At 40.4% G+C, this 25,350-nt stretch overlaps 1 long non-coding RNA gene across 1 annotated transcript; it reads left to right on the plus strand.

Moving 5' to 3' along the window:
• The first annotated feature begins 718 nt into the window (after window positions 1-718).
• Window positions 719-1,778, plus strand: LOC131994240 (uncharacterized). The gene is made up of 2 exons (XR_009396562.1): window positions 719-790; window positions 869-1,778. It is a non-coding gene; the product is annotated as an uncharacterized LOC131994240 (long non-coding RNA).
• The last annotated feature ends 23,572 nt before the right edge of the window (window positions 1,779-25,350 follow it).

Genomic DNA, 25,350 nt, shown 5'->3' on the forward strand with positions numbered 1-25,350 from the left:
GTGTAAGAAGGAGATTAACGCCTTCTCTGAGAATGGGAAAATCCGCATCGTTTGGGTGCCGGGCCATAACGGAGTAAGGGGAAATAAAAGGGCAGACGATTTAGCGGTGAAGGCCAGAGGACTGCCGTCAATAAACTTGGTAAACCCGAAGCCTTTCGGGTCGACACAGTCCAAGTTAAGGGAGTGGGCGACGAATGCGCATGCATAGTGGCATGGGGACATACACCTACTGGCTTAGGTGTATGTCCATAGTGGCATGGGGCGGATTAATATCTGTACCCTCATTTCAACCTAACCTAGCCGAGATTCGGTCCGGCCGAACTTAGTCAAGCTTTTACTTGTTTGTTGTAATAAAATCTCACAATTATAAAGGTGAGCATTCTGATAGTAGTTACGGTCGTATTCACAAAACTTATTGAAACCTTGAAACAGGTTAATATGACAGTTCTATAAAGGAAATCTGTCCATTAAACCTATCTCAAAGCGACATGTAGTTGTGTGAATACCGGTGTTAACCTTTTGGAAACTTGAAGTAAGAAAATATGGCCCTCATTGAGGAAAATCTTGTGAAAAAATGTTAAACGATAAGCTCTTCTCAATTAGCGCCCTCTCACGCAATGTTAGCAAAGCGAACAAGTCTGATAAAATGTTGATTTAGATCTAGTTGTATTTTGTACTTCTAGCACCTCTTAAGTCAGGCAGGCATTGATACCTAGGAAAACATGTCAAAGTCTTGTTTATATTTACAAAATTGTATTGTGGGAGAATTTTATTATTTTTTTTGTTATTGGTTAGCTGACATTTTAAGGTTCATCAAATATTGTTGTATTCATTTACAAAGTGGCCTTTCCTTTATTTCTTCACATAGGAAAAAATATATTTATATGCCGTGTCAGCTCCATCATTCCATGAAAGCATGGAACAGTTGTCGTGTCACTCGTCCACCAGCCATAACATAACCTCGCACTTGGCAAGCCCTCAATTAAATCAATTATCTTTCGAACTAAAACAGCAATTATATCTTCCATCCAAATACGAAATGGAACCGACACTGGCCCCCACCGAAACGTCGGGCCATGCATGAACAACATTCAAACTAAGATGTAGAAAGAAGATGTCTATCGACAAGGGAAGAATAGTCAATTAAAGTGGGCAATTAAATGCACGCACTTTGAGAATCAAGAAATCAATTAAAATATTTGTTTAACATACACGTGGAGCGGCTGCAGAGCTCTACCCAACACCTTGGAAAAAGGAAAGAGAAAAAAAACCTAAGAAATTCAAATGATGGAGTCCAAATTTTGGGTAAATTTTTAAACGTGAGGCGTTCAAAATATTTAAACCAAAAAATTTCCATTTCCCGAAGAAGACACAAAAAAAAATGTGAGCCATAATTAACCGCATGCAATGGCAATGGTAATGGCAAAAACTATTAGGAGCCACCCCAAAAAGCCAACCAACTCTCAGTTGGAGATGGCACCCTCCAACAAGCAGCCTGGTGGTCCCTTCTAACGCTTACACCCAATTGTTAAAACACGAAAACAATTTAAAATAATATTTCGGCCCAGGATTTGTACAGGCAGCAGCCAGCAGGCTCTGTACAAAAGCCAAACTGTTCACCTCCACTATGCTAGCTAGACGGCTTTAAAGGAATATCTCACGGTCGTAAATTAAAAGATAAATCTTCGTTAATTGTAAATTGAGAAAAAAAAAAGAAATTCTAGCAAGGTCTGGGGGCAGCCCAGCTTGTTTAGAAGAGCAGCATCGACAGCAGCAAACAGTCATAAACATGTTTCCAACAAATTGGTACGCTATTATTACGAAGGAGTAGGCAATGCTATACCCCTTGTCCCACACTACACTTCACCGTAACACCCAATTGCAGCCAGCGCCAGTCGGCAGGCACTCAGCCACCTAAGACTAATACTGACACTAGAAAATTGCTTTTGATTGTGAAAATATTTCCTGCATTCATTGCGGTACAATTTCAAGGTAACGAGCTGATGTTACCTGCCTGAATGACAGTCAATGGGGCAGAATGTGGCGGTGTTCTCGCGTATAACGAGGCCAAATAGAATGTTTGGCGCTGCACTGCACTCATGCTTTTGCTGACTTTGCAATGCTTTTTTTCGGGGGGAGGTCTCAAATTGACAGACCACTTAAGCGAATCCACCTGCAATTGACACACAATCGTGTTGTAGAGCGGCGCGTAACAAGTGCACAGCAACAACATCCGCACCACCTCAGTATCAAAGTTGTGACTAGTAGAGATGGCATTATAAATATATAAAGTAAGTGAATTGGTAGCATACTCTAGACTCCGTACTCCAAACACAAAGGTAAAAAAAGTTTCCTTTTTCAAGTGGCAAATGAATGCAACACCACCATGCTGCACTATTTTTACTTTGAAATAGTTGCTCTACACACACACCCACACACCCAACCACCCCCGAGTGGCTTGGCTTTTCTGCGTCATGCTGGCACGCAAAACTTTTGTCCCTCGCATTAGATTTCCACTTAGCGCTCGAAAAAGTGTAACAAAATTTTAATGGGGCAGCTTTGTTGGCATCACCGCTTTGATGATGCTGAAGTTGGTTTCAGTGTCCTCATGGAGACACAGGACGATGTGGTCGCTGCTTCGGCAATATGTGTTGGTGCTCTAGTTTATTTGCAGCGTCTTATAGCCATTGGCTGTCAAAGGCAGCACAAGCCAGCTTTCATGTCTCTATGGCCACAGGCATTTTAAGGCTGGCTATCCCCACAGCTCTATAGATGGGGCGGCCTTGTATAGGTAGTCTTGCACATGCTGTATGTGGCTGCATATCAACAACACTGTAGGAGACTTGCTGATGCAATAGCAGCTACATATTGTTGTTCTAACTATGAGTAAAATTGCACATGGAAAGTGCGCGAGATGGTTGTTGGAGCTTTATGCCAACTTATGTTACACACCGCTGCACTTGCAGTGCCCGACTGAAACATTGTCATTATCACCGTTAACCTTGGGGCACAGTGGCTTTGAATATGGGTGAAGAACTAAGGCCGCCATCCACTAGCGACTCGCAATTGTGTGCTTCGAGCGCTGTCGCTTGCGCCCCTTTTCCTCTTACGTACGACCATCCATTTGGTTACACACAGTAACGCTAATTGGATTCCTTTCGTTACGTGGATCGTGCGCTTATGGGAATGGTCGACTTATGCGACTACTTTGCTTAGGCCGCTTAGCCCCCTTGGTCCAGTACGTTCTGATTAAGCGACTTGTCCCCCTACGCGGTTTGTTCAGTTTAATTCTTTTGCTTATTGGATTTAGTAGCTTTTAAAATGCAGTCGCTTACGAGATTTTTATGCAATTTATTAGCTTTACGACTATTTATCCGTTTGCACGTTCGATTGTGCAGCTCGTCTGGTGACGCGATTCGTTCGTTAAGGCAGCAAACAGTTCGCTTATTCGCTTTTTTCAACTATGCGGCTTGTCCGCTTACGCGATTTCCTCTGTGACGTGGTTCGACTAGAGTTGGGTAGTTCAGGATGGAACTAGTTCATTGAAACTTATCCAAGTAAGGAACTGCTGGAACTAGTTCCATCTCTTTCTTTCTTACAGTTCCATAGTTCCTTTTTATTTGATGTACACTTTTCTTTTTCTCCCAGCTGATTGACATGCCATATTTTTCAGCTTCATACAACAACTAAATAAAAGCGTCAACTTTCTCAATAGGCAGCAACTGTGTAACTTGTGGTTTAAGTGAATGTAAAACAAATGATTTGTGGCATTCAATGAATGTGATGGCACAAATAATTAAACGTGGTGGCATTTACATATTATTATACCCACCACCGAAGGATGGGGGTATACAAATCTAGTCATTTCGTTTGTAACACGATAGCGGCCGAACACGTAGAGCTAGCCGCTTGAAATTTTGTACAGAAGCTTAATACTGATGTAGGTCGTTGGAGATTGCAAATGGGCTATATCGGTTCAAATTAAGATATAGATCCCATATTAACCGATCTCTCGATTTGACTTCTTAAGCCCCTGGAGGCCGCAATTTTTGTCCGATTTTGCATGTGGTGTTCTATTATGACTTTCATCAACTCTGCCAAGTACAGTTTAAATCGGTCTATAACCTGATATTGCTCCCATATAAACCGGTCACTCGATTATACCTGTTCGCTTCATTGGAGCTTGAATTTTTGATGGTTTGGTAGAAGTTTTGTATATATTTGGAATAAATGTATGCCTTTCAACTAAATTTATCTTATATATAAAAATCAATTTGCGTTTGTTTGTATGTTTGTGTGTTCCTTACAGGCTCAGGCTGAACTGATTTTGTTGAAATTTTTACAGATGGTGCATAATGACCCCGTGGTGAAAATAGGGTACTACATTTTTTGATATCTGAAGGGGGAGCGGACCCTCCCCCTTACCCTAATTTTCAGAAACACCAGATCTCGGAAATGGGTGGGGCGATTTAAGCGAAATTTTGTGTGCTCTCATATTGTATCCTAAAAATAAAAATTTGGTATCCAAATTTCGGATGGGGTACCTAGGGGGGCCGCCCCACCCTAAAACCTACCAAACATATATTTAGACCAATCACGACAATATGGGACTCAAATGACAGGTATTTAGGATAAAGAAACGTATCTGATATCCAATTGTCGGACCAAGTGCTAGGGGGACCACTCGAATACGAATACGAATCTGATATCCAATTGTGGGACCACGTTCCTGGGGGTCCACCCCTCCCCCGGGACTTATTTACTGACCATGGGAATATGGGTCTTAAATAAAAGGTATTTGAGTGTAGAATTCGAATCTGATATCCAAATAGAGGACCAAGTCTTTGGGGGGTCGCCTCTCCCCAAAAACATCCCCCAAAGGGGACAAATTTATGACCATAGCAATATGGGGCTCAAATGAAAGGTCTTTGGAAGTCAAGCACGAATCTCACCCCCACAACACCACCCAAATAGGAAGTATTTGCCGACTATGGTAATATTGGGCTCAAATAAAGATATTTGGGAGTGGACCACGTATCTGATATCAACATTAGGGACCAACTGTCTAGGGAACGTCCCACCACCATAACAACCCCCAAATAGGACGTATTTGCTCACCAAGACAATTTGGGTCGTAAAGAGAGTGGAACTAAATATTTATAGTTTTAAGGGCCAATAACCCAAACCGGACATATTTGCTGACTTTTGCAATAAGGAGTTTAAATGAGATTAGAAAACGAATTTGTTATCCAATTTTGAGGCCAATGGCAATATGGGGTTCAAATAAATGATATATAGATATATGAGAGTAGAGCACGTTGATGATATATTTTCCGGACTTAGTGTTTGGGGGAGCAGCCCAATCCCCAAAACACCCCTAAATCGGGCATATTAACCGGCCATATCAATGTGGAGCTCAAATGAAAGGTATTGGGGGGTAGATCAAGAATTGATACCCACTTTCGGGATTAATTTTCTGGGGGTTTACCCCTTCCCCAAAATACCCCACAACAGCAATTTTTTACTGACCATCGCAATATGGGGCCCAAATTAAGGTATTTGGGAGTAGAATACGAAATTGATATCCAAATGTAGGACCCCAAAACACTCCCCAAAGTCTAAAAATTTTTCGACCATGGTCCCAAAACCGTAAATCGAGAGATCGGTCTACATGCCAGCTATATCCAAACCTGGACCGATCTGTGCCATATTGCAGAAATATGTCGAGGGGCTTAACTTAACTCGCTGTCCCAAATTTCGACGACATCGGACAATAAATGGGCCCAACGCCTTAAGTCGAGACATCGGTCTATATGGCAGCCATATCCAAATCTGGGCCGATCTAGGCCATATTGCAGAAATATGTCGAGGGGCTTAACTAAACTCATTGTCCCAAATTTCGACGACATCGGACAATAAATGCGACTTTTATGGGCCCAAAGCCTTAAGTCGAGACATCGGTCTATATGGGGGCTATATCAAGATATAGTCCGATATAGCCCATCTTCTCACTTAACCTGCTTATGGAAAAAAAAACTGTGCAAAGTTTCAACTCAACATCTCTTTATTTAAAGACTGTAGCGTGATTTCAATCGACGGACGGACATGGCTAGATCGTCTTAGATTTTAACGCTGATCAAGAATATATATACTTTATAGGGTCGTAAATGGATATTTCGAAGTGTTGCAAACGGAATGACAAAATGAATATACCCCCATCCTTCGGTGGTGGGTATAGGAAAAAATAGGATTTAATTAAAAAATGCTTGATTTCATTAATTGTTTAATTTAAAACATTGTTATTTTAAATAAAATGTTTAACTGAAAAAATCGCTGTTATTTTTTTCTGTGTAATCAATTTTGGTGGGTAAGTTTGCATTGCGAACAATTCTTTGCATCCTATCAGAGAGAAACACAAATAACTATGTCAAGCTTTACAACCATTTGCATCTGGCAACACTTAGGACAATATCTCAGTTTCCCTTCACCTTCACTCCAGTGTTGCCTGACTCATGAGTTTGCTTTGACTTCAATCCAATCAATTTAACCCTAAATTTGTTCTTCTCCTTCTCTTATGCTGGTTCTTGCCGATTATTCATGACACTGTGCAATCTAACCATCTTGTCGTCATCATCATCAGCTGAAGCATCATCAGAGAAGTATCTGATGCTTTTATAGCGATAATGTTTAGCTACTTGCTTTCGATTTTTAATGGGTTTCCCATTACACTCTGCACCCAAGCTTAACATATTCGCTTGTGAGTGTGTGTTCGAGTGCCTTCAATTGAAAAAAGAAAACAAAGCGCGAGCTCAGAGCATGGAGTGAACAACTTGTGATGCTAAATGATCCAACAACTGATATGGTTGATGATAAACTCTTCCTGGTGTCTACACCACCAACCACTGTACCAACCTACCACTAGCCTGAACGTTGGTTCTGTTGGCGAATTTAGTTTTTGCCAGGCCATAGCAGTAACATGGAAAGCAACACATGTAAGTTTCGTGTTTGGTGTGTCGTTACTCTCTAAAAAGTATTTGCCACTCGTTCTAGGAGGTGGAGGTGCATGTGCTCACTACTGCAGCAGACTTCAAAGCAGCATTCATTCATTGAAAGATGGTGTTAACTCAGTGTATGTTTCTACAAATTAGATTTGACATATTTTTTCCGCTGCTTCCAAATGCCATAAAAGATCCCTCGACCCCCTCCCCGCCTTCTCCTACACATGAAGTTGATTTGCTTTGGATTTCATTAGTGGGGGGGAGGGTTGGTTATTGGCTTTTCATTAATCGCCTAGAAACATAAATTATAGTCCAATCCATATCTTGAATACTTGGCTGCGTGCACCTTTGCCTTTGGTTAAGGAAATGTTATCAAATTATTTGGTGATTTCGCTGCGGTAGATTGCATGTGAACGCGTTTGGCCTTTTTTTTTTTTAATTTACATACCCACTTCTCCATGGCTTCCGCCATAATTTCCAATATCAGATGTTGGGGCCAATACAGAGAGAGAGAGAGAGAGACTATGCGATCATATTGCCATGGGCCAACATCGCATGGCCATCAATGGGGAGTGAATTGTTTTCCAGTAAATCGAGTTTTAATAGCTTTGGTGGTGTTATTTTTCGATCGGAACACCCACTTTAGCCCCTAAGCTAAGCTAAGCCAAGCCAAGCCATTGATGATAGTCACTCATAGATCAGTTGTTGCGAGGAACATAAGCGAAGGTCACCATATCTCTATGATAGTCAGTGAAACATTTGTGGATCGAATCAAAGCAACAAGGCATATGAAGAAAATGTTGTCTCTTTCACATCTGAATGCCAGCATCTTTGTTGGTTTTCTCCATTCCTTGGCCATAGAAATGAAAACAAAAATCTTCCTCCTTGCATGTGTAGCCATGCCTTCAAGAGATTAATAGATTTGTAAAGTCTCCTAATGACTTCATTTAGAACCCAGCTCACAAAGCCGAATGCTGGCTGTTAATGGGGAAGTCAGAATGGCGAGGGGATGGAATTGTTGGGTGGGGCGTGAAGGAAACAAGATAAAATGCACATATTACATTCGATCTTTGAGATTTATATCTTGCCAACAATTTATAGCGCATAAAGTTTTACATATTCTACTCCCATAAACGATAGGCATGGCTCTAAGCTTGGCGAGTGTGTGTGTGGCATGTGGCCAAATCTTAGACTTAGTCACCGAATAGCTGCATCACTGAGGGGGCAGACAAAACAACGGCAGCGACAGCAGCAACATTGGCAATTTGTTTCAATAACTTGGCTTTGCGCCGGGCCAAATCTGCGCAGAATCTGAGAAACTTCATGCAAGTGAATGTGAATGAATGGGCGCTCTCGTATGCAAATGCCCTGGCATTTAAAAATTTTTGCAAACTTGGCCTCCTACCATGTGGATGTGAATGGGGAGAATGATGGTGGTTTCATATTTCCCTAAAGGGTGTGTGATCGCGGCTTATGGATGGCTTACTCTCAATGCTGGTTCGCAAGATCCGCTAGGCTGTAAGCACTCGGCTAACAAATGGCACACAACCAAAATGAATTTTTAATTTGTTAAAGCATTGTTCACCACAACAGCCAAGCAATAAGGCCAACCGCCACTCAACTCAATTTAAATGTAAACAAATTTTATTGCAATGAGGATGTCTAAATGCATTTGAAAGATCCCACAATGTTTTGCAAGTGAAAAGGATTTCGAGTGGGTTTAGTAAAAGAGGCCAGAGAACTCGATAAATCTTTTAGCCATCACCACCACAGATTTGCCAAAAGGTAAGCCAGAATGGCATACCCTTCGTGGTGGTTTGTCTGCTGCTAATAATCGAAGGGACTACAATGTATGCACAAGCAACTGCACCAAAATGGTGTTTGCTGGGATCATGACCTCTAAAGTTTAGATTTCACGCAATGCATATTCGCGTTTTCCCCCGCATTTTGACAGATTGCCTATCTATATGCCGCAGTAGCGAAGCAGCAGCAACATATTCGCACCACAAGACACAGACAAAATAGAATTCGTTATGCTACTCTGCCAGCAGACACTGCAGAAACTGCAAACCCACATACACACGCTCATGGCAAGAAGCAAAAGGAGGATCTGCATAGTTTGAGGCATCACAGTTGTTGCCTGCTGTACCTGACAACCATGGCAGAAAGAGCTCACTCTGGAGCTGAAGATGATGATGATGAGCCAACCATTCGTTCATACAATGTTTGCTGAAATCCATTTAAGATGCCTGCTTACCGCTGTCAAAGCTTGCACTGATACTGTATCTATAACTGATGCGTTAAGATCCTTTTGTAGTTTCAGTTCAGATGTGCAAGCGTACCCACATGTGTGTGTGGCGGCAAAAATCTCTTGCGTTTCTTCCTCTTCTGGTTTTTGTTCAGCCGTCTAAGGCTAGTTGTGACCACAATGAATTGCTTTTGCTTGAGGGTGGGCAATATGTTTTATATTGAAGAGAAGACCTCATCGTAATTGAAATGTTTAGCAGCTCGCCACGAGCAGCCAAATTCAACATTCATTTGATTTATTTCAAATGTGACCAGAAGGATTGGGGTGATGTCTATATGCAATTTTGGCAAAAAGCAATGCACCTGTCACTACTTAAGAAGGTGGGTGTAGGAATAGTAACTGTTCGAGAATGATGGGAAAGTTAAATGGGAAGCACTTAAGTAAAGCTTTAGATATAAAAGCTACCACTAGCTGTAAAATGGTCAACTTGCCATGATAAGTAAAAGTGCGTTCGGCTGGGCCAGACTTATTTATCATTCACTTTGAATTGCAGTTGGCATGTTCTTTCAACTATTTGAGTTTTTTATACCCACCACCGAAGGATTTTTTATATCCACCACCGAAGGATCATTTTGTCATTCCGTTTGCAACACATCAAAATATCCATTTCCGACCCTATAAAGTATATTCTTGATCAGCGTAAAAATCTAAGACGATCTAGCCATGTCAGTCCGTCTGTCTGTTGAAATCACGCTACAGTCTTTAAAAAATATCGATATTGAGCTAAATTTTTGCATAGATTCTTATTTTGTCCATAAGCTGGTTGATGGGCTATATCGGACTATATCTTCATATAGCCTTCATATAGACCGATCTCTCGATTTAAGGTCTTGAGCCCATAAAAGCCACATTTATTATTATTTTGCTGAATTTTCTGACGGTGATTTGTGTTAGGCCACTTGATACTCTCTACAATTTGGCCCTGATCGGTCCAGATTTGGATATAGCTGCCATATAGACCGATCTCTCGATTTAAGGCTTTGGACCCATAAAAGGCGCATTTATTTTCCGATTTTGCCATTTTTTAGCCATTTTGCCACGATTAGTCATGTTCGTCCGTCCGTCCGTCTGTCGAAATCCTGATAGCGGTCGAACGCGCAAAGTTAGCCGCTTGAAATTTTGCACAGAAACTTAATACCGATGTAGGTCATTGGGGATTGCAAATGCGACATATCGGTTCAGATTTAGATATAGCTCCCATATAAACCGATCTCCCGCAATGTTCATCCAATTTGGCTGAATTTTTGAATGTAGTGTTTTGTTATGACTTTAAATAACTGTGTCAAAGTGCGGTCCAAATCGGTCATTAACTTGACATAGCTCCCATATTAACCGATCTCCCGATTTGGCTTCTGGAGCCCCTGGAAGCCGACATTTTTGACTGATTTGGCTGAAATTTTAAATGCAGTGTTCTGTTATGACTTCCAACAACTGTGCCAAATACGGCTAAAATCAGTCTATAACCTGATATAGCTCCCATGTAATTATGCCCAACAACTAAATTTATTTTGTATAAATTTTTTGCTTTTACTTGTTTTTAATTTATTTAATTGAGACACTTATTACTGTGCTGCAGTATTTATTAAGGGGTGATTTTTTTGAGGTTAGGATTTTCATGCATTAGTATTTGACAGATCACGTGGGATTTCAGACATGGTGTCAAAGAGAAAGATGCTCAGTATGCTTTGACATTTCATCATGAATAGACTTACTAACGAGCAACGCTTGCAAATCATTGAATTTTATTACCAAAATCAGTTTTCGGTTCGAAATGTGTTCCCTTCCCTTACTCGTTTCAGTGTAAATAAGAATCTGTTTAGACTCCTTCTTACACTTACAACTCCTTGCATAGAGGAAAAGGCGGTTTATGATACATTCATCATCTGAGGATGATTCAAATTACAACTGGCCCAATAAAGTGCCTTAACAATGTCTTCCAATGGCAAGGCGGGAAAATACTCTCCAATATCTCGTCCTGTTCAGCATACTACACAAAATGTTTTTTTTTTTTTTTTTTTGTATTTCATTTTTCGAATATACAAAGCGTACTTTGTTGTATTTTTTCTATCGTTATGATCGGCAAAAGCAATATAAATTTTATGTGAGCTTATTCCCGGCCATGATTTTATGGCTTCCTTGGTCAGAGATCGAGCCGATCAAGCCCTGCCAGCCGATTGGCTAAGTTAAACAATTCCATGGCACTCTTTAAGACCCCTTTTAGCTGAATTCCGAGTCCATTAGCAGCATAACTAGGAAACATGGCTGGTGCTGCTGCTGCCCCTAGGCTTCATAGTTAAAAACAAAGTAAAATGCAAACACCTTCAAGCCATCTCTGCTGAAGGGGGAGGGGGAGGCAAAAGCAATTGTAGTGTTACCGAATATGTTTAAATGTGCACTTTTCATTCCAGTACTCACTCGCTTCCTACAACGCAGCCCATTGTCGCTTCATGGCAACAACAAATGGAGCGCCCGTCCGTCCATGCGTTTCTATGCCTCTTTTGTGTCTATGGCCTTTACTTAAGCAAATGTGCGCAATTATGCGAGCATATCAGATTTTTAACTCACGCATACGTGCCACAAATCTTGCGGAGACTGGCAACTGGCAACCGACAACCGGTAGGCACCCGGGCAGCCAAAGTGCACAGAAGTAACGTCCGCAGTTGGTTTGGTAGCAAGACGCGCTGAAAGTGGTCGTAGTGAAGTTGTAGAGCATATTCGATGAATAGCACATCGAGCAGCCTAACGCAGCACATGGACCTAAACCATGCAAAGGTGACGGCAAAGGCACTGGCGACGACGGTGGTGCCGTTGGTGGTGTTGATGCGAACAACAGCATTGGAACTTTGCACTTGGTTGAGTACTTTCGGTGTTTAAGGTTGTTTAACATATTTCGCCTTGTTGCTGGAGTTGAGCTTCCAAATGCAATTTCTTTTATTTCGCAAGGAAGCACCAACGGCAGCACACCGTTCAGTGGAGTTTAGTGCAGTGCATAAAATACGAACTAATGATGCCATTGTTTAAAATCATAGTGCAACAAAAAAAGTGCTTTTACCTTTGCCCCCGCTTCCAACCCTCACACTGCTGGGCCAACAACCAGCACTCGGTGCGTCGTTCTGGCCCAACTTTATTGTTCATGGAATTTGTCGCAAAATTTATGGTGCCCTAAAGCGTCTCAAAAGAAGGAATGAACCCAAAAGCCCACTCCTCTTCAAAACTAAAAAAAGGGGACACAAAGCATTTTTGTTTCGCAATAAGAGCACACAGCAACAACAAAACGAAAGGAAAACAAAACAACTCTTTTTCCTCGGCCCGAGTGTGTAGAAATGAAGACTCATTAGCAAATTAACACTCATGTTAGAAGTTATCAGAAGTAGGGCTATCTAGAGATCTGGACGCAAGATCTGCACAACATAAACAAACGGAAATTAGTGTAGTGTGACATTAAAGAAAAGTTTCTGCCCTTTATGAAAACAAAACAAAAACAACAACACAATGCCAGAAAAAAATATGAGGAAGGAACACAGCGGCAAATTAGCTGCCACATTACAATAACCATAAACATAGCAGGTTATGGTGGATTGGGTCAAGTTGCTAGGAAAAACCCTGAAATAAGCTGGACACGAAGTTGTCATAATGCTCCTAATCAGAAAATCTTAGCTGTGAACAAAAGTTCATGCGTTTGTTCGGGGGGCCTTAATGTCTTCTTTTTACTGTGAGGCAAATTTTTGTTGATAAAACTCGTAATTAGTGGGGCCATTGTGTCCCTTTTTTTTCTTACTAACTAAATTGAAACCTGTAATCGGGGAACATTTTTTGTATGCCTAATAGGCAACCTTTGTTAAAATTAAGGATGCGATTTTTCTTATTTTTTTTGTTTTTTATTTTTGAAAATATTTAAGGAAGGTTTTCCTATTGGTATGACACACGACTCAATGTTTCAAATACACCAAGCCATACCAAATTTGTTATTCAAAACAACAAAAATGTTTGCTAAAACAGCAGTTTTTGACTGTTGAAAATGGCAAGTATGGTAAATTTGTAGAATGTTACTGTAAAGAAGCTATCTGATCCATCCACTGGTATACATTACGGAATGTGGCTGAGCTCGCTCGCATTGTATGTTATGGCTCTACTTAAGTGTACATGACTTGCATGGCCGTTTGTTTCTATTGGGTTGCCCAAAAAGTAAAAGTGAAAAATCCGCAATTACTTTTTGGGCAACCCAATACATTTTAAGAAAGAAGTAAGAGCGTGCTGAGTTCGGTCGCATTTGTCGAGTTCTATGCGCGGTATCTCTTTTCAGGCAAACAAAGAATAATGAATTAGAACTATTATGCTATTGGAGCTATATCAAGTTATAGTTCGATTCGGACCATAAATGAATTGAATGCTGAACATTGCGGAAGTCATTGTGTAATATTTCAGTTTATTCGGATAAGAATTGAGCCTTGTAGGGCATTAAGAAGCAAAATCGGGAAATCGCTCTATATGGGATTTCGCTCGAATTGAATGCTGAATATTGCGGAAGTCATTGTGTAATATTTCAGTTCATTCGGATAAGAATTGCGCCTTGTAGGGGTTCAAAGCAAAATCGGGAAATCGCTCTATATGGGAGCTGTATGTAGCTATAGATCGATTTAGACCATATTGGCGACGTAAGTTGAAAGTCATGAGAGAAGCCGTTGTAAAAAATTCCTGCCAAATCGGATTAGAATTGCGCCCTCTAAGGCTCAAGAAGTCAAGTTCCTAGATGGGTTTTTAAGGCAGCTTTATCAGGTAATGTACCGATTTGCGCTATACTTAGCACAGTTATTGGAAGTCATAACAAAATACCTCATGCAAAAATTCAGCCAACTCAGGATGAGAATTACGTCCTCCAGCGACTCAAGAAGTCAAGATCCAAGATCGGTTTATATCGCAGCTATACCAGGTTATGAACCGATTTGAATCATACTTAGCACAGCAGTTGGAAGTAATACCAAAACATTACTGCAAAACTTTAGTCAATCGGATGAGAATTACGCCCTCTCGAGGCTCAAGAAGTCAACACCCAAGAACGAATTATATGGCAGCTATATCAAAACTTGGACCGATTTGGCCCATTTACAATCCTAACCGACCTACACTAATAAAAAGTATTTGTGCAAAATTTCAAGCGGCTAGCTTTACTCCTTCCAAACCGGCTAAGAATTGCGCCCCCAAAAAGCAGAAGAAATCAAGATCCCAGATCAGTTTATATGGTAGATATATGAAGATATGAACCGATTTCAACCACACTTCAAGCACAATTGTTGGAAGTGATACCAAAACACCACGTGAAAAATTACAGCCAAATCGGATAAGAATTGCGCCCCCAAAAAGCTGAAGAAATTAAGATCCCAGATCAGTTTATATGGCAGCTATATCAGGTTATGAACCGATTTGAACCATACTTAGCACAATTGTTGGAAGTGATACCAAAACACCACGTGCAAAATTTTAGTCAAATCGGATGAAAATGTCGCCCTCTAGAGGCTCAAGAAGTCAAGACCCAATATCAGTTTATATGGCAGCTAAATCATAACATGGACCGATTTGGCCCATTTACAATCCCAACCGACCTACACTAATAAGAAGTATTTGTGCAAAATTCAAGCGGCTAGATTTACTCCTTCGAAAGTTGGCGTGCTATCGACAGACAGACGGACGGACATGACTTGATCAACTTAGAATGATATGACGATCAAGAATATACAATATATCCTTTATGGGCTCTCAGACGCATATTTCGAGGTGTTACAAACAGAATGACGAATTTTGTATACCCCCATCCTATGGTGGAGGGTTTAAAAAGTAGAATATAGTTCAATGTCTGGTGAAATGGCTGAAGAAAGAAGTGGAATTTGTCGGCGTGTTAAAATCTTGACATTTAATGTAGGTTTGGAAGAGAAAGTTAAAACAGATTTTGCTGTGTACATCTCGAAGCTTGAGTCCAGAAATATCATAGAATTTTGTCGTGCTCAACATAACGGATAAAAATTACGTCCTCTAGGAGCTTAAAAATCAAAACAGAACATAGTTGTATGGGGAAGTTATATGAAGTTATGGACCGATACTTGGTACGGACAGACTAAAACACAAATCGTATGGTGGAAACATGATCACAAAGATTTAAACGAACAAAGGACTTCCACCAATTATAGGGTGGGTAAAACCTAAATTTTCAGTCAAGTCCTTTTATTATTTTGCAATTTTCGTTACATTTCACAAATTTATGTGACTGTTCGTTTTCATCGACTTCAAGAATTGAGTATCGAACTGCATTTGGAATTAACCTAATAAAGCTCACGTCATACAATGGCCAAGCATACTATGACCATTAAAAATACTCCACGTTTCCGATTCCGTGTGAATTGCACACAGCTCGCACATATTGGTGTTCGTTATAGTGTATTTCTTGTTTCTTCATTTTTGCTTTTCGTCTACCCAATCAGAATAGTGTCGTGCCATTCGCCAGAATATCTCTATTAAAATCAAGCCAAGCGAACATATTTTTAATATTCAGATTTAACCATTCAGTACGAGTATGCCATCCGACTGACTTTTAGTATTTCACTTTGTGCCAGGGCGGACATGAGAGCCACCAATTCCGTGAAGCACTGACACAGTGCGACTGACTGACATGTTGGGAGGAGGAGGCAACCAAGGATATGTAATGAAATATTCCATAAAATTATTGATGAAGTTGAAATGTTGCAGCGTGGCTGGCGTTGGGAGAGCAGCACAAACCTGATCGAAAAAGCCAAAAAAGAACAAAAACGACATCTCAAAAAGAAATCACGAAACTACACCGAAAAGAAATCAAATCATTTAGGAGTAGAACAAAACGAAGAGGCAGACGGACAGCGATAGCAGATTCAGTACCTCATGCTGGTGGTGGTAGCAAAGAGTTGCAAGGGTCTATACACTGGCAGCATAGCCATGATAGTAATGGGACGAGATGACTTGTTGATGATAACAAATTAACCGAAAAGTCAAATCATGCAACTCTTTTCAAATCGCATGTTCTTCACAGTCCACAAAAAAAAAATAAAAAAAAAACCAAAAAAAAGGCCACAAAAAAACAACAAGAATCCAGAACCGCCAATGTGGATGGATCCACCTCCTACTGGCTGAGTTCAGTAGACAAGGCAATAGTTGTTGCTGCCGATGGCCCCCAAATCTAAACAACGTTATTAAAAGGGTTGGCTTGAAAACGATGACTGAGCTCGACATATGCATATAAGAGTGGGTAAGAAAAGCCCTTAGAGAAAAGTGAGAAAAAAAGGAATTTTCCTTTGGGGTTCTTCCTACCGGTAAAACCACGTTTAAAAAGAAATAAGAGATTTTTATACCCTCCACCATAGGATGGGGGTATTCTAATCTCGTCATTCTGTTTGTAACTACTCGAAATATTCGTCTGAGACCCCATAAAGTATATATATTCTTGATCGTCGCGACATTTTATGTCGATCTAGCCATGTCCGTCCGTCTGTCTGTCGAAAGCACGCTAACTTCCGAAAAAGTAAAGCTAGCCGCTTCACAAATTGCACTAATACTTCTTATTGGTGTAGGTCGGTTGGTATTGTAAATGGGCCATATCGGTCCATGTTTTGATATAGCTGTCATATAAACCGATCTTGGGTCTTGACTTCTTGAGCCTCTAGAGTGCGCAATTCTTATCCGATTGGAATGAAATTTTGCACGACATGTTTTGTTATGATATCCAACAACTGTGCCAAGTATGGTTCAAATCGGTTTATAACCTGATATAGCTGTCATATAAACCGATCTTGGGTCTTGACTTCTTGAGCCTCTAGAGGGCGCAATTCTTATCCGATTGGAATGAAATTTTGCACGACATGTTTTGTTATGATATCCAACAACTGTGCCAAGTATGGTTCAAATCGGTTCATAACCTGATATAGCTGTCATATAAACCGATCTTGGGTCTTGACTTCTTGAGCCTCTAGAGTGCGCACTTCGTATCCGATTTAAATGAATTTTGGCACGAAGTATTTTGTTATGATATCCAACAACTGTGACAAGTACGACTGAAATCGGTTTATAACTTGATATAGCTCTCATATAAACAGATCTTGGGACTTGACTTCTTGACTTTCTAGAGGGCGCAATTCCTATCCGATTTGGCTAAAATTTTGCATGACGTATTTTATTCTTACTTTCCACAACTGTGTCAAATAAGGTTCAAATCGGATCGTAACCCGAAATAGCTGCCATATAATCCGATCTGGGATCTTGACTTCTTGAGCCTCTAGAGGTCACAATTATTATCCGATTGGCCTGAAATTTTGTACTACGGATCCTCTCATGACCATAAACATACGTGTTTATTATAGTCTGAATCGGTCTATAGCCCGATACAGCTCCCATATAAATCGATCTCTCTATTTTACTTCTTGAGCCCCCATAGAGCGCAATTCTTATTCGCTGACATTTTTCTCCAACATATAATTTAATTGTGATCCAAACCGGACCATATCTTGATATCGCTCTAATAGCAGAGCAAATCTTTTCTTATATCCTTTTTTGCCTAAGAAGAGATGCCGGGAAAAGAACACGACAAATGCTGTCCATGGTGGAGGGTAATAAGATTCGGCACGGCCGAACCTAGCACGCTTTTGCTTGTTTTAAATTTAATTAATTGAGACACTTATTACTGTGCAGCAGTACTTGTTTAGTTATTTCATCATAAAGATGATGATGTCGGTAGGCTTGTGGATGTGTGCAAGACTACCAAACATGAGATCATGAGTTCAATTCTCTGCGGCACCAAAATAATTAAAAATTGTTTTAAGGTTAATATTAAGCAGAGTGACAGAGAAAACTCCGAGAGCAGCAGTACTTGTAAAACGAAAGAGAGACGAACCTTGAGATTCAAAATAAATTGTTTCAGGAAAATCAACAACTTCCGTTGTTGTTTTTTCAACCAAAGTTGTTGTTTTTCAAAGTTATTTTATTATTAGTTGGATAGATAGGTTATGTACAACTATGCCCTTCAACTAAGTTCATTTTGTGTATTTTTGGTGATAAAATCAAGATTCAATCCGGCCGAACTTAGCACATTTTTTTTTTTGTTTTGGATTTGCTTTGATTTCTGCCATTTCTGCTGATTTGCACTGTTTCTCTACTTGGCTTTATCCGTCTAGTTTTTCTCTTCTAACTTTGACTAGGGCGAACATAATGCACCTATGGTCTCCAAGTTGTTTGTCGCATTCCGTATAACTGGCTTAAATGAAGGAATTATAAAAGGAGTAACACAAAACCTATGGACGAATGTGAGTCAAGAAGACTTCAAATTGTGCCCCGACAATATCCTGAAGATCCTAATTTGATTCGGTCTCCATGCCGGTAGTCTAAGACGTTCCTCAAAGATCAAAGATCACTGCGCATCGATAATAAAACTTGATAACTTCATAATCAGTATCATTCTAGACCAGTCTGCTATGTAGACTTCAGTCATTCTATGAATCCTAGTCTTTCAACTCCTCCTAATAAGTGTCCTCCTTTCCGCTACTTTCCACCATACCATTACCTCGTATGTCCGCACTGGCCTTGGGAAGCTGTGTATATGCAGAACATGATCATTGAACCAACCCACAAGCCAACCATTCCTATCGAACGTCCTCCTTAAAAGGCACAACCGAATAGTTTCGAAACAGGAATTAGGCGCATATATCTCAACTCCATCGGCAGCCGCATAGTGAACTGTCCATAGACGAAATCTTATAGCTCTTTAATCATCGTCCATATAAGTGTCATTTCCATGATCTCATGACGCCTTTTGAGATATTAGAGTGGACCACAGTGTGGTACAGAGTGGAGATCGATTTTCCACATGTACTCCTTCTATTGGAGAGACGTCTGAAAACTATTTCGTGAGCAATGTGTTTGCACCCAACTGAAGTTTTCCAGGGTCCATTCCTCCCTTTTCTTCAGTTCGATCAGCCTATTCCGGATTTTGAGTAAAAATAATGCCATACTGACATTGTCGTATTCTTGGAGATAAACACCACTCTGGGAGGGTCCCTATACTCCTTAATAAGAGATTTTCTCCCTGTCAACATGCAAATAAAGCCCTTATCGCTCACAATTAAAAAAAAAACTGCTGATAAAATCCTACAATATTTTAACCCACTTTAAGGTCCTGGGTTCATATTACCCCCACGTTTCTCTCCCCCCTCCAAAGTTTTGTTAACAAAATGTTTGGTTTAGTTACCACAAATCCATCCAAGTTAAAGGTGACGTTCCGGCAGTTCAGATGCTTAGCTGATGCTTTGCCCGGACATACAGTGTCGAGGCAGTGGACAAGAATGAGAACTATGACGATGACGATGTGATGATGAGAATGGGGATGTTGTGACTTTTATAACTGCCAACAAAGTATTCGCAATGACTGATGCAAGGACGTCATCATGACAAGCATAGAGATGGGAATGGGGACCACATAACCAGTGGCGTTCCTTGCAATTTTTTCCCAGTGACTTTGGCATTCTGCATAGAGCGTCTTTGACTCTGTTTTCACTCTAGGTGGTGGCCCGCCCCATTGCATTGGTGAAAAATAAAAATTAAAAACAAAGAAGCCTGACTTACTGGCCATGGCTTAGATTTAGGCTGGTGATCCCAAGCAAGGCTTTATGCTGCGGCCATTGTTGTTGAGATGAGCATAAGCAATGGCTGGCTGCTTTTTCATTTTTCCTGGCTTGCTTTGATTTTTTGTAGTTTTTCGCGTGTTTTTTATTTAGATTTTGGCCATGTTCCTACTCGCCGTCGTCGTCGTCACCATGCGCGAGTTGCTGCCAATCCAGGTGCTCGAGAGTGCTCTGTTATTAACTTGTCGTCTTCGAAAACAAGATGAGAGCGATTAATGCTCGTGGCCAATTTAGAAGTTTGAATTCCTTGTTAGGCATACCAAGGAGAAGAAGTGAGGGCCGACCGGCTAGTTTAGCGAAAACTCAGTTGTCAACAACATCATCTCTCTGTCCTCCTCCCATGCAGTTCTGGGGCATGTCTGCCAGTAATATTCATATGCCTAGCCAAACATTCGTCCAAGCTGTTGGCCATACTCACTCACCATACTTCCCAATGGCATATTGACTTTTGCAACTGTGCGCTTCGACTGCAGTTTGGATTTGAGCAGCACCAATGTTTCCACTGACTTGCACTAACCTCTCGACTGCCACAATATGATGATGCTGGTCCCTGATTAGGGATGGATGACGTACGCCGTTGCTGTGCTGTGTTCGTGTTCGTATCTTGACATGCCACTATAAACTCATCCGCACACACACACACAACTGCCACCTCTGCACTGTACTCGGCATGGCAATGGTGCTGCCAAATTGCATTGAACCTTAATAAACCAGGATGGACAGATGGATGCTTGCAAGGAAGCATTCTAATCCTGGTTCTAGATAAACACCCAAGAAAGAGAAACAACATGTCATCAAGGCAAACAATTCGAAAACGAAAACTGCTACAAATTCATTCAGCAGCCATAAACTGTGGACAACATACGCAATGTTCTGGGGATGCTCTCTCACTCTCTGCCAGTTGTGGGTCCTGCTCGTTGCTGTGGGTTGGGGCCTGTCAGCTGGTGTTGCCACGCCGTTTAAGTGCAACACCAATCGCGATTGCAGTTCCTGATTCCTGGCAATGATTTTCCAATCATTTGACGAATACTTTTCCTGGTTGTCCTGTCTTGGCTTTCTACGCCTTCCCCTCGCTCCCAAAGATGTTCGCAAATTGTTAACAAACAATGTTTCCTCTTTGGAAGAGGTATCACAGTGTTTTATGTCATTTTCCCCGACCTCTTGCCTTGGCCTCGCAAGGCAGCAGGCACAGTTAGGCAGGGGCTATCGCTGCCATCTGAACATTCGGTTGTAAACCATGTCTGGAAGACAACATTTGCGATGGTGTGTTGATTTTGTTGACAATATATCAGGCACTGAAGCCAACAACACTGGTGCTGGCTATTATTCCGATTGTTCTTCTTGCTGCTCCGATTGCTGTTGCTGTCGATTGCAATCCTCCCAGTTCTGGCCTGCCTACCTGCTGGACGACGTTCGAGAACTGATGATGTAACAGTTCTCAGCTGGATATGTTGGCAACAATTTGTAACAAATTTTCTTTTGCCAGCAGTGGAGTGAATTGGCCAAAAGTTTTCTAGGAAAAGCAGCAACAGAAAAACGGAAAGTTGTTTGACTTTATAAATAAGAGTCGCGCAAAAGAAAAGTTTTTTTCCCACATTCAAAACTTGAGAGATTAGCAGCTTATGTGGTAGATAGTGATGATGATGGTTGAGTGCAGTCTGCCACAATGCTGGCAATGTGGTGCTAGCCAATGTTCTATGTAGTCTAGTGACTAATTTCAAAATTACGAAAGTTAAAGAGTCATTTTGATATAAGACAGAGATTGAATTGTTATGAACATTTTCCACACCTGAAGAAAAGGGCAAAAGTTTATACTACTGTGGTCAAAAAATAGTAAGACTGTTCATAATTTAAAAAAAAATCTTTATTTATTCTGGCATATCTATTTCGTGCCCCTCAAAGTAATTCCCCCAGCAACAATACGTTTTTTTTCATTCTCGTAACAGTTGTTAAAGTCAATTTCCGGAATAGCCTTTAATGGGCGTAGCGATTCATCTTTAATGTCTTCAATTGACTAAATCCGTTTCCCCGAAGCATATGCTTGAATTTGTTGAACAGCCAGCAGTTACATGGAGCTTGTTGAGCAATAGTGGTTGAAATTTTGGCGAAAACCTCACGAAGAATCAATGCGGTATGCGACGCTGTTTTTCGAGAAAATTGAGAGATTTTGGAACTAATCGTGATTTCACTTTTCTTCCCACTGATCCCACCGATATTTCAACGACATCCGTAAGGTCACTGTCTGTTAATCGTCGATACTGAAACACAAATTCTTTAATTTTATCACCATATCAAGGGCTGATCTGGGCTGAGACAATTTCAATGGGCTTCGTCCCTAGGCCGAAAAACATGCCTGTACCAAATTTGAAGACGATCGGATGAAAATTGCTACCTGTAGTTTGTGCACAAATTAACATGGACAGAAGGACACACAGACAGACAAACAGACGGACAAAGCTAAATCGTTCAGATGCGATTCGTGTGATTCTGAGTCGATCGGTATGCTTATCAATGGGTCTATCACTCTTCCTTCTGGGTGTTACAAACATATTCACTAAGTTATCATACCCTCTATGGTTTAGACATTTTGTGCATCGTTCTTTGACCACAAAACTCTATTGTAACAATATACAATAATATGATTACATTTTGCATATTTTTGGCATATGTTAAGCATATTTATACCCTACGCCACTACTGTTGGATATAAATATGCCAAAAATATACTAAAATATGCAAAACTAGCTGACCCGGGCCCGCTCCGCTACGTCTTCTTTTACTTTATATGGAACAAAAGTTTCCTTGAAATATTTATTTTCGACAATTAAAGATTTTTTAGTGAAATACCATGCTACGAAAATAGTATATCGCTTGACTAACAGTTTAACAATATAAATGCCTTTATCTGAATCCCCTTATGATCTTTATTGGTATCGGCCTATATGGCAGCTATATCCAAATCTTGGTCGATCTAAGTGAAATTGAACAAGTAAAAGCGTGGGCCGAATCTTATATACCCTCCACCATGGATCACATTTGTCGAATTCTTTTCCCGGCATCTCTTCTTAGGCAAAAAAGGATAAAAGAAAAGATTTGCTCTGCTATTAGAGCGATATCAAGATATGGTCCGGTTTGGACCACGATTAAATTATATGTTGGAGACCTGTGTTAAATGTCAGCCAATTCGAATAAGAATTGCGCCCATTGGGGGCTCAAGAAGGAAAATTGAGAGATCGATTTATATGGGAGCTGTATCGGTCTATAGACCGATTCAGACCATAATAATTTCAGACAATTTGGATAATAATTGCAACCTCTAGAGGCTCAAGAAGTCAATATCCCAGATCAGCTTATATGACAGCTATATCAGGTTATGGACCAATTTGAACCATATTTGGCACAGTTGTTGGACATCATAACAAACCACGTGGTGCAAAATTTCATTCTAATCGGATAAGAATTGCGCACTCTAGAGGCTCAAGAATTCAAAACCCGAGATCGGTTTACATGGCAACTATACCAGGATATGGACCGATTTAAACCATACCTGGCACAGTTCTTGGATATCACAACAGAACACGTCGTCAAAATTTCATTTCAATCGGATAGGAATTGCGCCTTCTAGAGGCTCAAGAAATCAAGACCCAAGATCGGTTTATATGGCAACTATATCAAAACATGGACCGATATGGCCCATTTACAATACCAACCGACCTATTTGTGCAAAATTTTAAGCGGCTAGATTTACACCTTCGGAAGTTAGCGTGCTTTCGACAGACAGACGGACGAAAATGGCTAGATCGACATAAAATGTCGTGACGATCAAGAATATATATATACTTTATGGGGTCTTAGACGAATATTTCGAGTAGTTACAAACAGAATGACGAAATTAGTATACCCCCCATCCTATGGTGGAGGGTATAAAAAAACAAGTAAAAAGGCGTTAAGTTCGGCCGGGCCGAACTTTGGATACCCACCACCTCGGGTATATATGTAAACCACCTTTCGTCAAAATCCGGTGCAAAACTCATACCTTATGTCCCATAGCAGAAATATGTGGAGGGGCTTAACTTAACTCTTTGCCCACAATTTCGGCAACATCGGACAATAAATTCGCTTTTTATGGCCCCAAAACCTAAAACCGAGAGATCGGTCTATATGGCAGCTAAATCCAAATCTGGACCGATCTGTGCGATAATGCAGAAGTATGTCAAGGGGCTTAACTTAACTCACTGTCCTAAATTTCGGCGACATCGGACAATAAATGCGTGTTTTATGGGCCTAAGACCCCAAATTGGAAGATCGGTCTATATGGCAGCTATATCCAAATCTGGAACGATCTAAGCCATATTGACGGAGGATGTCGAAGGGTCTAACACAACTCACCGTCCCAAATTTCAGCAAAATCGGATAATAAATGTGGCTTTTATGGGCCTAAGACCCTAAAATAGACCGGCGAATCGGTCTATTGGTGGCCCAAAAAGTAATTGCGGATTTCTTAAAAGAAAGTAAATGCATTTTTAATAAAACTTAGAATGAACTTTAATCAAATATACTTTTTTTACACTTTTTTTCTAAAGCAAGCTAAAAGTAAGAGCTGATAACTGACAGAAGAAAGAATGCAATTACAGAGTCACAAGCTGTGAAAAAATTTGTCAACGCCGACTATATGAAAAATCCGTTATATATAGTCTGCTATATCCCATCTTCGAACTTAACCTGCTTATGTACAAAATAGGACTCTGAGCAAAGTTTCAGCTCAATATCTCTTTTTTTGAAGACTGTAGCGTGATTTCAACAGAGAGACGGACAGACGGACGGACATGTCTAGATCGTCTTAGATTTTTACGCTGATCAAGAATATATATACTTTATAGGGTCGGAAAAGGATATTTCGATATTATAGTCGCCCAATATATCGCCAAGGTGTAACTCCATGCCAAATTTCTGAGCTCTCGCTTAATTTGTAAAAAAGGACCCATTATAATTTTTTTAATATCGTAATATAAAAATCTGGGAATAATCTACAAGTGGCCCAATATAAAATGCCAAGATGTATCTTCTGTATCCCAAATTTAAGAAAGAAGTACCTCTTTGTACCTTGTAGTACCTAAATATACCTAATTTACAAAAATCTTTTAGTCGCTTAATATTTATTTTCAGGGTGTACCTTTATCCATGTTTTAGAGTTCAAGATCAATTTAAAGAAAATACCAAATTACAGCGCGATAGGGTATACTCTTCCACTTCTTTTACGATTTATTACCGCATATTCTTTTCTATACCCACCACCTTAGCATTGGGGTTTACTAATCTAGTCATTCCGTTTGTAACATCTCGAAATATTCCA

Source organism: Stomoxys calcitrans, chromosome 1, assembly GCF_963082655.1.
Source record: "Stomoxys calcitrans chromosome 1, idStoCalc2.1, whole genome shotgun sequence".
Lineage (NCBI taxonomy): Eukaryota > Metazoa > Arthropoda > Insecta > Diptera > Muscidae > Stomoxys > Stomoxys calcitrans.